The following is a 14,936-nucleotide window of genomic DNA, read 5'->3' on the forward strand; positions in this document are numbered from 1 at the left end:
ATCAGAAAGGAAGGGCAGTAGAGCTGTTTCGGTCACATCATCACGACCGAGTTTCGTCTCTTGTACTGGAATGAAGTGCAAGTCAATTCGGGAAAGCAATCGGCGGAGTTGTATGCTTCTGCCCGGAACGTAAACTATTTATTCAGTGTTGCGAATCTTAATCTATGGTATATCACCGTGGAGCGGGTGGGAGTTTCAGATGTCCATTTGGCCCCTAACGGGACTGGAAGGAGGTGATTCACCCGAACCGGGACCATGTCGAGCGCGATCGGGAACGCCTGCCTTTTTTTTTTGGTCGCCTTCCGTCATGGGTGCTGGTCATGCGACCTTTAAAGCCCACCCTCTGTTGGGTGTACGACGAAAAGGGAAGCCGTACGCTTTGGTGCTCGGCTAGGGCGGCAGAGGTCCGAACTTTCAGACGTAGAAGGTGCCACGGTTATCCCAGCAGGTACCTCATTCGCCGGAACTTCGACCTTAATAACAGCAGTAGCAGCCGACTCCTCCGGCTCGTGCGAGGACGGGCACTCTGGAGTAGGTTGCCCGTTGTGGTCCTCTGGCACAGGCTCTAAAGATGAAATGGACGCCTCGAATGCCACCCGAGGCCCCACAGAGGCATCAGTTACGCCCGGTGCAGCATTGCTCGAGGAGCCATTAGCGGCAGACGTCGAAGGTGAGCCGCTGGCGCGGACTACCGAAGCAGTCGGAAGTTCATCTGTCGCATCAAGAACCACTGTGGCATTCAGTAGCCAACTGCAGGCTATGGGGCCAAAAAGTGTTTTTCAAAGTTTTTTTTTATCAAATGCTGAAAGTGACAATAAAAAAACATGCTCCTGCAAAACTTCGTCCGGAGGAAGCTGGCCCTGCCGGAGTTTGTCCGCTTAAGTAACAAAACATTCATCAGCCGAATGTCTGAACCGGTGGCAGTCTGGGCGTACGTACACCATGCTGGGCGTACGTCCCTGGCGGCGAATGTGACCAACCCGCGGTTGTAGCGCAAACACAAAGGCAGCGCGGGAATCAGAACAAGATACTACGCTGCCGACGAACAGCTGATAGGCCTCCTGCGCTGGAGTTTTGGAGACATGCAGCGCCCCTAGCGGCCGACGCCTCTGGGTAGTACAAAAGCAGACGACCCTCGCCGCCCTCCATGTGTTTTCAATTACAAGCCAGAGTGAACGTTGGTTGTGGCGCTTTGTGGCGTGTTTAAATCACTGCATACTGTATGAAATAGCCCCTAAAGTAGCTGCAGAGGCTAAACAAAATAATATCGCAAAAAGAAGCCGATTTGTCGGCTTTCTTTTGAGCGAGCTGTCGCGGTGGTCGCGGCGTGGGACAGTATATCGCCAGGTCGGGTGGTTTAACTGTTTGACGACAGTTACAGTTTTTTCTTCTTGCTTGCGGTCGACAAAGGAAAGTTCACGAGTAGCATAAACACGGAACGCTGCTCATCTTACATCCTGAGGTAACTGCAAATGTTGCTTCATCGGGAGCATGCAAGCGAACGCAAGAATTGCGCAGCCGACTCAGCTGACACTGCTGGCCTGGCACCGCCTTTGAAACAAGTGGAAATTTTGTTTCGTATTTTCGCAAACTTAATGGTTCTTGCGTAACGTTTTACGCCGCACGATTTACGAACGGCAGGGTACATAGCGAGTAGGTGGGGCAATAGCGCCAATTAAATAAACAAATTAAGCGCTAATAAAGGACGCAAAACACGCACCAAATCACACGCCCTGCAGAGATGTGTACTTCTATAACATCACATAACACAGCCGCATACACGGCGCGGGGCCCCGAATATTTCTATACGATCATCACTGACTGTTGGTTTTCTAGTGCAGGGGTCGTACGCCGACACGCCAGTTATGACTTCAAATGGAGTTAGCGAGACAAGAACAGAGAAGTGGCGTCCTCCAGTTGAATTGCCCCCCCCCCCCCCCCCCCGTCTTCACACTCCGCCAGATTATTGTCAAATATTATTAGAAATTCGCTGAATTTTTCTCTTTGCATTCAAAGCCCCCCTCCTCCTCCTCCTCCTCCTCCCCCCCCCCCCCTATTTGCCGTCCAGCCCTCGGTTGTGCAGGCTGCATGGAACTCAGCCGTTGCTGACCCTGATTCTAGGCTATTAGGTGCGAACCGGGAATGTATGCTGCAAGAGCGTAATTAAGTAAAGTGAGAGCAAACAAGGAAAGCGAGCGGCCTCTTAGTTCGCCCGACCACTTTGTTTTATGGCCACTAATTTCGAAATCGAAAACAGATTTCACGCTTCTGACGGTGGCGGCATTTTGTCACTGAGACACGCAACAAAACGGCAAGCTAACGCTGCACCATGTATTCGTAACGGCGACGCAAACGAGCACTGTTTAATGAAAGCGCACGCATAGTGTGCAGGTACGCAAAAGAGCGGCGCACCGCAGCAGGCGAGCCTGCGGTCCGTCGTACTCGCTGGCTTTTTAAAGCGCGATCATCGCCGATTGCGTTACTCTTCTTTTTTGATCGGCTGTTTTTGAGAAGTGAAGTCTTTGTCACCTAGAGTATTAGTTTAAACTAGAAATTTTACTTAAAATTTCACTTCGTACGACCATCGATCGGTGAACCTGCGAGTAGCAGACGCCGTCACGGTCCCGGCACTTTCGTCGGCGCTGTAAACGTGTTTAGCGCTGCAAAGCTTTTTCCCCTAATGCCAAGTTGATCGCTGAAATAGGTCTGACGCGTCGGGGTTGAGCTGGTGACCATGTCGCAAAATAATCGGGAGCGTCGAGCTCATTTTGCTTCTGTCAACACGGGATCCTATGGGACCCGCGCAGCTTTGTACTACCCGGAAGTACTGCCCGGAAGCCGCTTGCGCAGCGCCCCCTGGGCAGCGCAGGAGGCCTATGGGGAATATCGCCGATAGCCACTGCGTCGGCTAGAGCCAGTACAACGTCACGGTTAGGCGTCTACATATTCTCCATCCTAGGAACTCTCCACTTTTCTCCCGATATGGACGTAACTTTGCCGCAAGGCTGCAGTGTTTCACGCGCGTAGGCATCTTGTAGGCGTTCAGGAAGCCAGAGAGGCTTCGTGTGGCCTTTTCTTGGTTCCGCGTCAATCGCAACACAGCGACGCTCTTTCACCGCTATTTCTCCGGTGGCCACAAGTTTCGCTTTTGCAGCAGAATAACGGCACGTGACCATCCAAACGTGAGACATCTGAAATTGTCCTACAGAGCTGATCTCATTGAGATCGATAGCTCCTCTGAGCCCGGAACGGCGAGAGCGTTTTAGCAGCAGCTCAATATTATAGCACGCGCAGTGACGTCACACGTCGCGTGGGGCACCGCGCACGAAGCGTTTGAAAACACGCCGCCGGGGCACGCGAACGCCGAACGAACCGTCGGACGCAGCGAAACCCACCAGAAGTAGCAACGGAGCAACCAAGCAACACTGTCCCTCCACGGACGTCCTTGAGCTCTGGGCGCGTTTAAAAATGACGTAACTCCACCCACACTTTCTGCATTGCACTGGGGATACTTAATCGAGCGTGCCGTCGGATTACGGGGCGACGCGTTCCATCTGTGATTTGCATGCCTCGACAAGATGACACGCTCAAAGGTGGCCTGCGCATGCAGTAAAAACCGCAATTATTGTTCTCAAAAGGCCATTAAAACATTTAATAAATGTTAAGTAAAACGCTTCTGTAAGAAATTTCTAAAGTGTTGCCCATGACGTGGCCTTTGTCACCAGGAGCCACAAGAAGGTGTGTTGCAAGCCAGGCCAAGTTAGAAAAGCAGCAATGCTCCCAGCTGCTATGGCGCCTCGCATTACGGCGTGCGATTGCAGCGACAGATTTCCGTCTAGTGCAAGTCAGTATGGCGTTCTATGGCTTGCGTATACATGCCAGATTTCCCTCTAGAATAAATTAGTGCGAAACTGTATGGTTCCACAGCTCCTACCGCTCTTAACAAAATGGCTTCTCGTACACTGCTTGAACTCGGTGCAGCAGCAACAGGTGGCGCAGAAGGGTAGGAGTGCCCGGTTTCAAATTGCTGCGGCAGGAATCCTAGAATGTATTGAGCCTCTTTTTACGCCAAAAAATATACAACAACGTGTTTTAGTTAGTGTTACGGACCGGAAATCAGCAGTATCACTTTCGTGTCGATAACTAGCGAGACTAAACGCTTCCGCATCACCGCAGTCGTGGCCGAGTGGTCTGGAGCCCTAGCCGCGACTTCGGGAGGTTGGTGGTTCAAACCCGCCCGCCGCCGGGCACCCACCGGTCAATGGGTACAAGCGCCCCGGCCTGAGCCAGGCTCTTCCAGGGAGTGATCGCTTGGAAAGGAGCCCTGCTAACCCCGCCCGGTGCCCCAGGGGGCAACCACCCAAGTCGGGTGAAAAAAAAATCCCACCCAAGTCGGGTGAAGAAAAAAAAAAAATAAAAAAAAATAAAAAAAGTAATCAAAAACAGGGTGTGGCCGTAACAGTGGCGGGGGTTGCGGTCAGATCGCCCGCAGGGTTCCTTTTTGCCTTTTCGTGCTTCTAAAAAGAAAGGCTGGAGGTTTCAGCTTGGGGAAAAAAGCATGGACTGTGGTTGTAACCGCAGTACTGCGGTACGTAGCGTTTTTTTTTTTCTTTAAGTGCTTGCGGAACTTGCGCATCACAAAGCAAAACAAGAAGACGTCCAAGTCGGTTTTGTGATTGTTACAAGCGTGGAGGCCATGGCTTGTACCTCGCTAGGTTTCATGAAGTTTCGGCTGGTGGGATGGCAGAGTAGGTAAGCAGTTTTCGCTGGCGTCTTCGGGAGACAAGCGACGCAGTAATCGGATGTTGCCCCACTGCAAGCCCAGCAGGCTTGCAGTGGGGACACTGCACCAGGTCAGGCGCAGGATGTCAGCATATGTCGCGTCGAGTCGGGTCCCGTAGATAGGTGAGCAGACTCGGGGAGAGCGTCGAAATCGGGACATTGCGGTACAGGGCAGCGAAGCCAATGTGCCTATGAAGAGTCTTGGCGAATATTAATTGTTGGTGAGGCGGTAATTACGAACGGGGCCAGTTCTGGCTTCATTATCTCCCGCAGTCTTCGAACGGGTGCTGCCTCAGGTCGCGCTGCCAAAAATAACAGGGTGATTTCCAATAAGATCGAACAAAGGGGTGGCTGCTCGACCCCTTCAGTTTGCTTGAAATTTTTTATATCATTTCCTGATTATACCAATGTCGAGATTCAGCAATATTTTTCCCGGAATTTTTTTTTTTTTTTTGCCAAACTGTAAAAGTTTCGGAACGCGACAAGGTGGACCCCACCGCTACATGCGCGCGCGCCTCGGCCAACTTTAGCGACATCTAGATATTGATGCTAGGCAATTAGCAAATTTTGTGCTCAATTTACGCCTGGTTACATTTTTATAAAAAAGTTTTAGTGCTCTCAAAATTATACGTGTTTCGCAATAAAATGTTGAATTCGACTCACAGCGCAATTTTGTTCGAACTTTGAGCCTAAATATTGCAAAAGTACTTGGGTTACAACCTTCCAATTTTCCTCACGTGTGCTTCTTACAGTTTTGAACAAACACAGAAAGCAATATAATTGTATACTGCACGGTTAAGTGGCCACGGGCACGCAAGTTCGAGGAAACAAAACTGAAAAACGAATTTCAGGTGCTGTGTAAAAAAAAAACCCTACGATTTTTCTCAAACTCTCCCTAAATGTACGCCTTTACATCTGCTTGCATTATCATCGAAAACATGTTGCATCATTTCGTTCCTTGAGCACGTACAGCGCGAGAGAGGAGCCCTATCTGCACCGCTCTCCACGACGTTCTATGGTAATAGCGACTTCCCTCAGATTTGTATAAATTATGTATATCTTGTATAAAAGCCAAATGATCCCTTTTCGGATACAATAAGGAAGAACTGTACAAACGGCTTTTTTAATGGCCACGTTGGCGCCATAACAACCAATCTGCGCCCAATTTAAAGTCTATGGATTTGGGGGGAAAACAACAAAACACTTCGGTTCAGCCCCATATTAAAAAAAAGCGCGCTTTCAATTCTTGTAGAACTCTCCCAACATGTTGGTCGCTAAATTTACTTTGGTTAGAAGTAGAAACACCTTGCATCATATCGATACTGGAGTGTGTACAGCACGAGAATGGAACCCTGTCAGCCATGCTCCTCGCGGGGTGCTCAGACAGTAGTTAGCGGCATAGCTGCGTCTTTACTTATACTTGATTCTTTTGTGCAAAAGACGAGATTTCAGAGCTGAAATTAAATATACAGAATGCAGTAGAAATATGCTAGTTTAGAAGTTAACGTTTGACGCCATAAACAATCGTCACCATAGCGAAATTGTATACTGCTCTGCAGCAGCTGTAGTTGCTAGCATCATAGGTATTTAGAGTTTCCGTAAAGGGCCGTTATGCAGGTATATCACATGTACCTACTGCTGGTCACTTAAATTTTACGCCACATGTGTCTGGACTGAAGGTCTGGGAATGCATGCAGTGGTCATAACTATTTTTTTTTTCTTCCACGGTAGTTGAAAACTTCAGTTGGCTCCACGTATAAGAAGTGTGCGCTCTTGACTTAGACAACAGTTGCTATTTTTGTGGAAGTATGAATTCTAAGTCTTCATATCTTCTTCATGTTGTAAAATTTAGCCTGATGTTAAAAGAACCCTACAACTACGTCGCATGCTTTCTTTGCAAATGCACTCAATATTCCTTTTAGGGTCAAGTGCCTTGTATACAAAGTCACCTGGTTCCCACGTGAAAACAATTCCCCCCCCCCCCCCCCCCCAATTCTACCTTTTCCAGGAATATTCAGTCTTTCGAACATCGCAGACCCGCCTTTTGTGTACTTCTTGTTCCTTCGTATATGATTGATTTGATGGCGCGCAGAAAAGGAATGCACAGTTAAATTCACTGGCATCTACAGTTAGGTTCTGGAATTTTCTGTGTATGCAATGTGAATGTGGTAGTTGGAAAAGTACGCGCAGGAACGCATTTCTTGCTGTCGATTACATTTGACTCATCCAGGTTGCAAGGAGTATGCATCAAACTTGGTTAGCCCAGTGCTGTAGTAAAAAAAAAAAAACGCTTTGCTTGTACGTGCGGAATTCTCCCCGAATTGACTTTGTCTTGAAGTGTTTCCTTACAAGTTTCACCGTTTTCAGCACAACCTAGATGATGTTTTGTCTGACTGCGTTGAGAACTCCAGCTTATCATTTGTGAAGTATTTCCGCGCCGCCAGATTTCAGTCCCCAATCACTCTGAGCGCCTCACGGGTGTGCGTGCGTGCGAGTAAGCAAAAGAGGGGTCGCTACGTTGAGAAGAGCACACTATATTCCGGCCAAACTAAAAAGCAAAAATGTGTGCAACTTCTCCTATTGTGAAATGTTTGACTTTATAGAGCAAATACAACGCATTTAGAATTGCGGTGTGTGCGGATAAAGTGTGTTGGCGATATGGGTTAACTCGGTAAGGCAAAATAGCATTTCAAATGGAACAGTGTCAGCGCTTTAAAAATCAAGAGGAAGCTCTAGAAACTGAACCTGAAGAACGTCGCTCCCTTTTGTTAACATCTGCGCGAATTCCCAGAGTACATCGGTGCTACCTTTATGGGAATGGGGCGCTGTACACACTCCTGTGTCGATATGATGCAAGGTGTTTCTACATCTAACCAAAGTAAATTTAGCGGCCAACATGTTGGGAGAGTTTCACAAAAATTGAAAGAGCGCGTTTCTTTTTTTGAATATGGGGCTGAACCTGAGGGTTTTAACGTCCCCCCCCCCCCCCCCCCCCCCCCAGTCCATAGATGTTAAGCTGGACGCACATTGGTTGTTATGGTGCCATCGTGAACATTAAAATGACATTTCTTCCGTTATATTTCTCCCTTATTGCATCCTTCAAGGGATGATTTGCCTTTTAAACAAAACATACATAATTTACACAAATCTGAGGGAAGTCGCTATCACTACAGTACGTCGTATAGAGCCGGGCGGGTAGGGCTCCTCTCTCGCGCTGTACGCGCTCGAGGAACAAAATGATGCAACATCTGTCAGGGGCGAAGCCACTTAGGGGCCGGGGCTGCTGGCGTCTCCTGTCGTTGTTGTCGTTGTAATCGTCGTTTGTCTCATGTAGTTGCGGTACTAAAACACCGGGAAACTCGCTTATGCCTCGCGCTAGAAGGTAATGCGTACTAAAACACACCGGAACACTCGTTTTCGCCTCGCGCTAGAATGTAACGCGTACTAAAAAAATCCCGGGCCATCTCCACTAACGTGAAAACTGGGGAGGGGCGAAGCATGTAGTGTATAAGTGTATTCTTGGCGCCTTGGAGTTTTTTCCAAGGGAGATGAAACCGTGGGGGTTATATGTATACAGCTTTGCTGTAAAAGTCTCTTGTCTTTAAAGCACGAAGCTCTCTAGCGCGAGGCGTAAACGAGTGTCCCGGCCGTATGGGCGTGATGCACAGAAGACAAACGCTTGGACAGCTTGCCTGCGTGCGCCTCTCTCTCAAGATCTGCAAGTTTTACTTCAAACGTAATTTATATTTTTCGAACCCACAAAAGAGGAGGTGTTTGTTTGTAAACATATCAGATGCTGCGCGATGTTCCCACGTGGGATATTCCATCCATGTGACTACACTTGCGACTGCAGAACTACTAACTGGACCACATCGGTGTTACATATCGGTCTTTCACCCGAATGTGATGCTCCGCGCATGTAACAGTATGAAATTCACATTTGTTTGTGTGTAGCGGAAGCGCTGGCGGTGATAAGTGGAAAGTGCGGTCAAATACAATCTATGACTTTGATTATAGCATCAGCAAAATATTACAAGGGTGCATCAGGCTCGACGAGTTATCTGCTTTTTATGTATCGTCGCTCGGCTCTGCAGGAGCAATGCAAGGCAGATAATATCCCCTCTCCAACCTGATGGATAGGGGAAAATGGATAGCTTTCGGTCTATGTTGCAGCCTCCGACAAGAAACTTTATGGGCTTCCAGGTGTGGCATCCCAGCGCGCCAGCTGTATAAAAACACGCCCCGAAAAAAAATTACACCATCTTCCCGTGGGGAACCCTGATGAGGATGCGAAGCATCGTAGCGGTCCCGTGTGGTTCCATTGTGTTGCCGTTATGTTGAGTGATCTGGTTTTTACTAGCGCCAGAGGGAATTCCGCGTCCGGGTCCACACCGGTGCAAAGGCACGAAGTACTGTTGTGTTACGGTGAGTAGGCGGTGGTTCTGATGATGATGATGGTTGGTGTTTTATGGCGCAAGGCCAACGAGGGCAAAGAGCGCCAAAGAAGTTATTGAGTTTTCATCAGACCGTAAGTACTAAAACATGTAACTAAAAGTAAAGGTGATGCAAAACAAAAGACAATGGAGATGGCTGGTGTATAGGGCCAGGGTGATTACACATGATATGACAAGAGCTGCAGAAAGTTTACCTCAGCTAAAAACTTAAAAACACGTTGACTAGAAAACATTGGTTCGTCGGCTAAAAAGTATGATGGGTGCAAAGGAATGTGTTGTCTGTATAATTCAGGGAAATGTTTGTGTCGTGTTGTGTCAAGTGCCTTGCATGTGATTAGTATGTGGACTACGGATAGGCCCTTTCCACACCTGCTACACGTGGGTCCCGAAGTACCAGTGAGCAGGTGGGAGTGCGTCGCATGTGTGTGGCCCATCCGCAGCCTAGCCAGGGCGACTTCAGTGTATCTGTTGTGTGAGTCAGTTATGTAGCGTCCAAGTTGTGGTTTTATTATGTGTAGTTTGTTGTCTGTTTGTTGACTCCAGTGTAATTGCCATGTGTTACGAAGCTGTCGTCTGATGTGTGTCTTTAGGTCGGTGTAAGGTACTGTTGTAACGTCAACTGTAGTCATGAGAGCAGCATCACCAGCCATTTGGTCGGCGGCCTCATTGCCAGGGATTCCACAATGCCCTGGTACCCAGCATATAGTTATTTCAAGATTTGAGGCATATGCAGACATTAGTACCTTGAAAAGAGCATTTATGACATAGTTTTTAGATGACCTTCCTAATGACAGTGCCTGTACAACGCTTTGAGAGTCTGTGTACACAATGGACTTGGGAATTTTATGTTTGATGATGTGGTTTGTAACGAGTAAAATGCCATATGCTTCTGCCGTGTAAATACTGTTATGAAAATTCATTGTTTTGCTTACTCTAAAATTTGGTCCGTGCGCTGCACAAGATACCGTAGAACCAGTTTTCGACGCGTCGCTATAGAATTCTGCGCACCTGTACTTCTCCTGCAGGAACAGGAAGTGCTGCAGAATTGCATTCTTGGGTACCCTATTTTTTTCTACAAGTGTGAATGACAGGTCGCATGATACAGGACGAAGATGCCATGGTGCGATGAAATTTTGAATGGGTGTCTTGTGCGTGTCTGAAAGAGGGACCGTGAGTGCAGAAGCCTCCTCCCTAACTCTGAGAGAGAAAGGTAAGGAAACGGATGGCCTGTTTAAAAAGAGTTGCAAGTTTGATGTATTGTTCATGATGGGATTAAAAGGATGGTTGGTAAGGGACACAATCTTAGATGCATACAGCAGGTCAACATACTCCCGCTGATGCCCTAGACACCACTTGTCGCACTCGACATAAAGGCTTTCGACAGGGCTAGTGCGGAAAAGGCGGTGGTTCTCGAGGCGCCGAAACTCGTCCATCATGTTCTTGTCGATGTTGTCTCTGTGGTAGAATCGGTAGTCTCCGTCAGCGTTGGTAAGGTAAAGGTTGTTGACATTGGTGCACCGGCTGAGAGCAATGTACACGCCCTCCTCTTCGCAGCTTTGTCTTTCCTTCTTCTTCTTCGGCGGTTCCCCTACGGGAAGATGACGACGGTGGTTGAACGCGAACCTATCTCGTGATGGATTCTTTGGTTGGCCAATCCTTAGGGGCATCCTGCCACAATCAGCATCAGAGGCGCTGCGGACGGGGCTGGTTGAGCTGCAAGGCGCGTGGCGCTTCCCGCCACAGCTTTCCCACGGGAAAATTCAACATCCTCCTCTAAAGTTTTCAGTTCGTCGTTTCCGTTGACGTTCAGCTTCGCGTGCCTTCGTTGTATCAGTAGCTTCTTGACGTAGTTTGAATGAGTCAAGGACATAACGCGCGTTCCTAGCACTTGCTCCTGTCCCGGATTTGTAGCGTAGTGGGAAGAGCACCGCGTACCTCCCGTTGCGGCGAGAGAGTCGTGGGATCGAAACCGGGCGCCGCTAACTATATATTTTTTTATAGTGTAGTATCGCGCAGCTGTGGGTGTAAGGAGGAGAGTTGCGCATGCGCAGTGTGAGTGCGGACGCCTACGACGCCGACGCCGACGCGGGACAGGCCACCGCTATAAGATGCTCCGCATCTAAAAGAGACTGTTTCCGAGAAGGCTATCACAAGAACTTTCATTGGGTGAGGAGGGCGTAGGGAGGAGGATAAACATCTTTAATTTGGAGCTTAATGGTGCAGGATGGTGAGAGCATCACCAGTGGGGGGCGTCCGCTAGTCCGGGATGCCCTGGTCCTTGCTGGCTGCTCGTGCCCTAACAGCATGCGCTGGGTCGAGAGGTCCGAGCTGGACAGCCGGTCCACCCACTGCTCGTATGTGGGACGGGGATTGGGTGTGAGGGATGGGGATTGTTGGCACTCCCAGACCAGATGGTACAGGGTGCCTGGATGGGGGCAAAAGTTGCAGGTACTATAATACTGGGTGGGGTAGATATGGTGGAGGAGGGTACAGTGCGGGTAGGAGTTGGTCTGTAGCCGGCGGAGTGTGGTCGCTTCGGCTCTGGAAAGGTGGTAGTTGGGTGGAGGGAACTGCTGACGCTCGTGTCTGAAGTGAGCGAGAATGTCCGCGTAGCCATTCAGTGTGTGGGGGGCCTTCTCCGTGTCTTGGCACTCTTCGGAAATGGCCCGGAGGGTGTGTACGCGGGCAGCGGCGTGTGCCGCCTCATTTCCGTCGAGAGACTCGTGTCCAAGGGCCCAAACGATATGAATGTCGGGTAGCTGCGGGATGGCATTCAGGATCTTGAGGGCGAAGGGTGATATGCGGCCGAGCTGGTAGTTGCGGCATGCTACTTGCGAGTCCGTAATGACTGTAACGTATTCGCTATGTGTTGTGGCTGCTAGGGCGATGGCGATTTCCTCAGCGGCGTTTGTAGAGGTGGTGGATATTGTGGCGGCTGTGACTTAGGTTCCCTGGTGGTCTATAACCGTGACTGCGTAAGCGGGTTTGCGGGTGTAGCGTGCAGCGTCCGTGTAGCGTGTAGTAGGGTTCCCGGCGTGCTTCTTCGTAACTGCATCGACCCGTGCTTTGCGGCGTGCTTTGTTGTAAAGGGGGTGCATATTTCGCGGCACGGGAGCTACACGAATGTGTTGACGGATGTGGAGGGGGACACGTTGGGGCTGGTCTTCTTTGGGCGGTACCGGGTATCCAAGGCGTGTAAGGGTGTCTCTTCCGGTAGGTGTCAGCTTGAGACGGGTGATTTGAGAACAGCGATGAGCCTCGTGCAATTCTTCCAAAATGTTGTGTACGCCTAGTTGGAGCAACTTGCGCGTGGATGTTGAGGGGGGTAGGCCAAGGGCGAGTTTGTAGGCTTGGCGGATAAAAGTGTTGAGTTTTTCTTTTTCAACGGATTTGAGAGCCAGGTATGGTGTGCCGTAATTCAGACGACTGATCAATATTGCTTGAGTTATTCTCAGAGTGTCCTTCTCCTGAAGGCCGTAGCGGCGGTGGGCGATGCGTCGTACGAGGTGCGTTAGTTGTGTGAGGGTGCGTTTTAATGCAGGTAAGGTTTGAGAGCCGCTTCCATTTTTGGGTATGTTGAGACAGAGTATGCGAAGGTGGGGTACTGTAGGTACTGCGAGGTTGTTGATCGTTAATTCCGGATCGGGGTAAGAGAACATCTAATAGGCATATCGGAATAAATTGCAGAATGTTCATATTCGGTGATTTTTTTATCTATACGCTAACGGGCCCGGCATGAGACCTCTGTTAGAAAGAAACAGCAGCGCTTTTATTACCGACAACACCTTTGCAGCAAAGGTAACGGGGAAGAGAGAGAAATAAACGTTTATTGGCTGAAAAGACTAGCTACGACTTGGTCCTTGCCGGTCCGAGGTGGTAGGTCTCCTCAGTCCAGGAAACCTCTGGCGGTGGCTGCCGTCTTCGCCCAGTTCACCAGATTCTTCTGGTTTTCTGGATCCTCCTCGACGAGCAGTGCCTCCCACTTTTCAGCAATGTCGAGTTGACCGGTTGTATGGGCTCTTGCATTAGCTTGTGGTGCGGCAGTCAGTGTTGTTGAGCATGCTTGCCTATCCACAGGTGGGCCTGGACGGTGGTCTTCGCAAGAGCACCTTAGGATCAGTGTGAGCCGAGGGGTCGGGTATGTCGCACTAAGGGCAGATATACGGAAATTGGGCGGGGTAACGCGGCTCATGATTATTCCGTGTGTGTATGGGTTTGTTTTGAGGCGACAAAAGATTACGCTTTCTTCCTTGGTGAGATCGGGGTGTTGTGGGTGATATCTCCTCCGCTCAAGTCGGTAGTGCTGAAGTATGGCCCTGCAGGTGATGGGTACGTCTGCTGCGCCCGTTCAGCACGAATGTTGGGTGGCAGAAAGGCCCGGCTGGTGTGCTCTCGGGCTGCAGCCTGCGCTGCTTCGTTTCCCGCCATCCCTTCATGCCCCGGTATCCAGGTGACGTAGGTGTCAGGAAGTTGAGGGCGCGTCTTTAAGGTTTTGAGTGCCGTCGTAGACACACGTCCTTTTTGGAAGTTCCGATATCCGCTTGAGAGTTGGTGAGTACGAGTGCTCTGCCGCTGCAAGTCGCTATGGCCAAGGCGATGGCTGCTTCTTCGGCAGTTTCGGGGTTACGAGCCGGTTGCCGAAGTCACTTTCTGTCTCGTTGGTCCGTGACGCATATTGCGAAAGCAGTGGGGTCTGGGTATCGAGCTGAGCCTGTGTATCTTGTGTTAGGATCTTTTGCATATTTTGGGAGCAGTGCCTTCGATCTTGCCTGTCTTCTTTCTTTGCGGTACGTGGGGTGCATGTTACGTGGTATGCGTGCTATACATATGCGTGCTATACATCCTATGTATGGAGGTTTCACTGTAATTGAAATAGCGGAGTAGTGCTCTGCCCGTAGAAGTGAGATTGAGGCGTTTGAGTTGGCTTGCTTTGTGGGCTTCTACCATCTCCTCCTACGCATTATGTACGCCTAATTTAAGCATCTGCTCGGTGGAAGCAATGAAAGAAAGGCCCAAAGCAGTTTTGTTTGCTTTGCTGGTCATTATGTCCCTTTTTTAGTGCGAAGCAGTATATGTGTCACCCCCCCCCCCCCCCCCCAGTTTTCATTCCGGTGGAGCCGATTTACTCGGCGCTGCTCCGGGGCTCCTCCTCGCCACCGTCGACCCTTCTTTCACAACGGTTATCACAACGGTTATTTCCTTCGCCACCACCGATGCCTCCTTCACAAGTTGCGCAGTTGGCTGACACCGGCTGTAGCGTCGTTGTCGGGTGATTTCGGAGAATCAACAGCAGCGCGAATGCGTGTAAAAACGCCCAAAAGCCGCCGCTACCACCGCCGCCGAGAATGCAGCCGTGCCCGTTGTCGCTTCAAATTCCACCTCGCCCACTAGCTGCGTGCCCCTGCCGGTTGAAAGCAACTTGCCCCGTTGGAACGCCGGCGTGATGACATAATTCTTCTTTAGTATGATTTGATTGATTAATTGATTGATTGTAGGGTTTAACGCGCCGACGCAACGCAGGCGATGAGGCGCGCCGTAGTGGAGGGCTCCGGATTAATTTTGACCACCTGGGGATCTTTATCGTGCGCCGAAATCTCGTACACACGGGAGTTTTTGTTTTTCGCCTCCATCAGAAAAGCGGCCGCCGCGGCCGGGAATCGAACCCGCGACCTTCTTTAGTATGAAAGCCCTTCCGAGTGA

This window comes from Haemaphysalis longicornis, unplaced genomic scaffold (assembly GCF_048455015.1).
Source record: "Haemaphysalis longicornis isolate Haplotype H1 unplaced genomic scaffold, Haemaphysalis longicornis Haplotype H1 scaffold_1, whole genome shotgun sequence".
Classification (NCBI taxonomy): Eukaryota; Metazoa; Arthropoda; class Arachnida; order Ixodida; family Ixodidae; genus Haemaphysalis; species Haemaphysalis longicornis.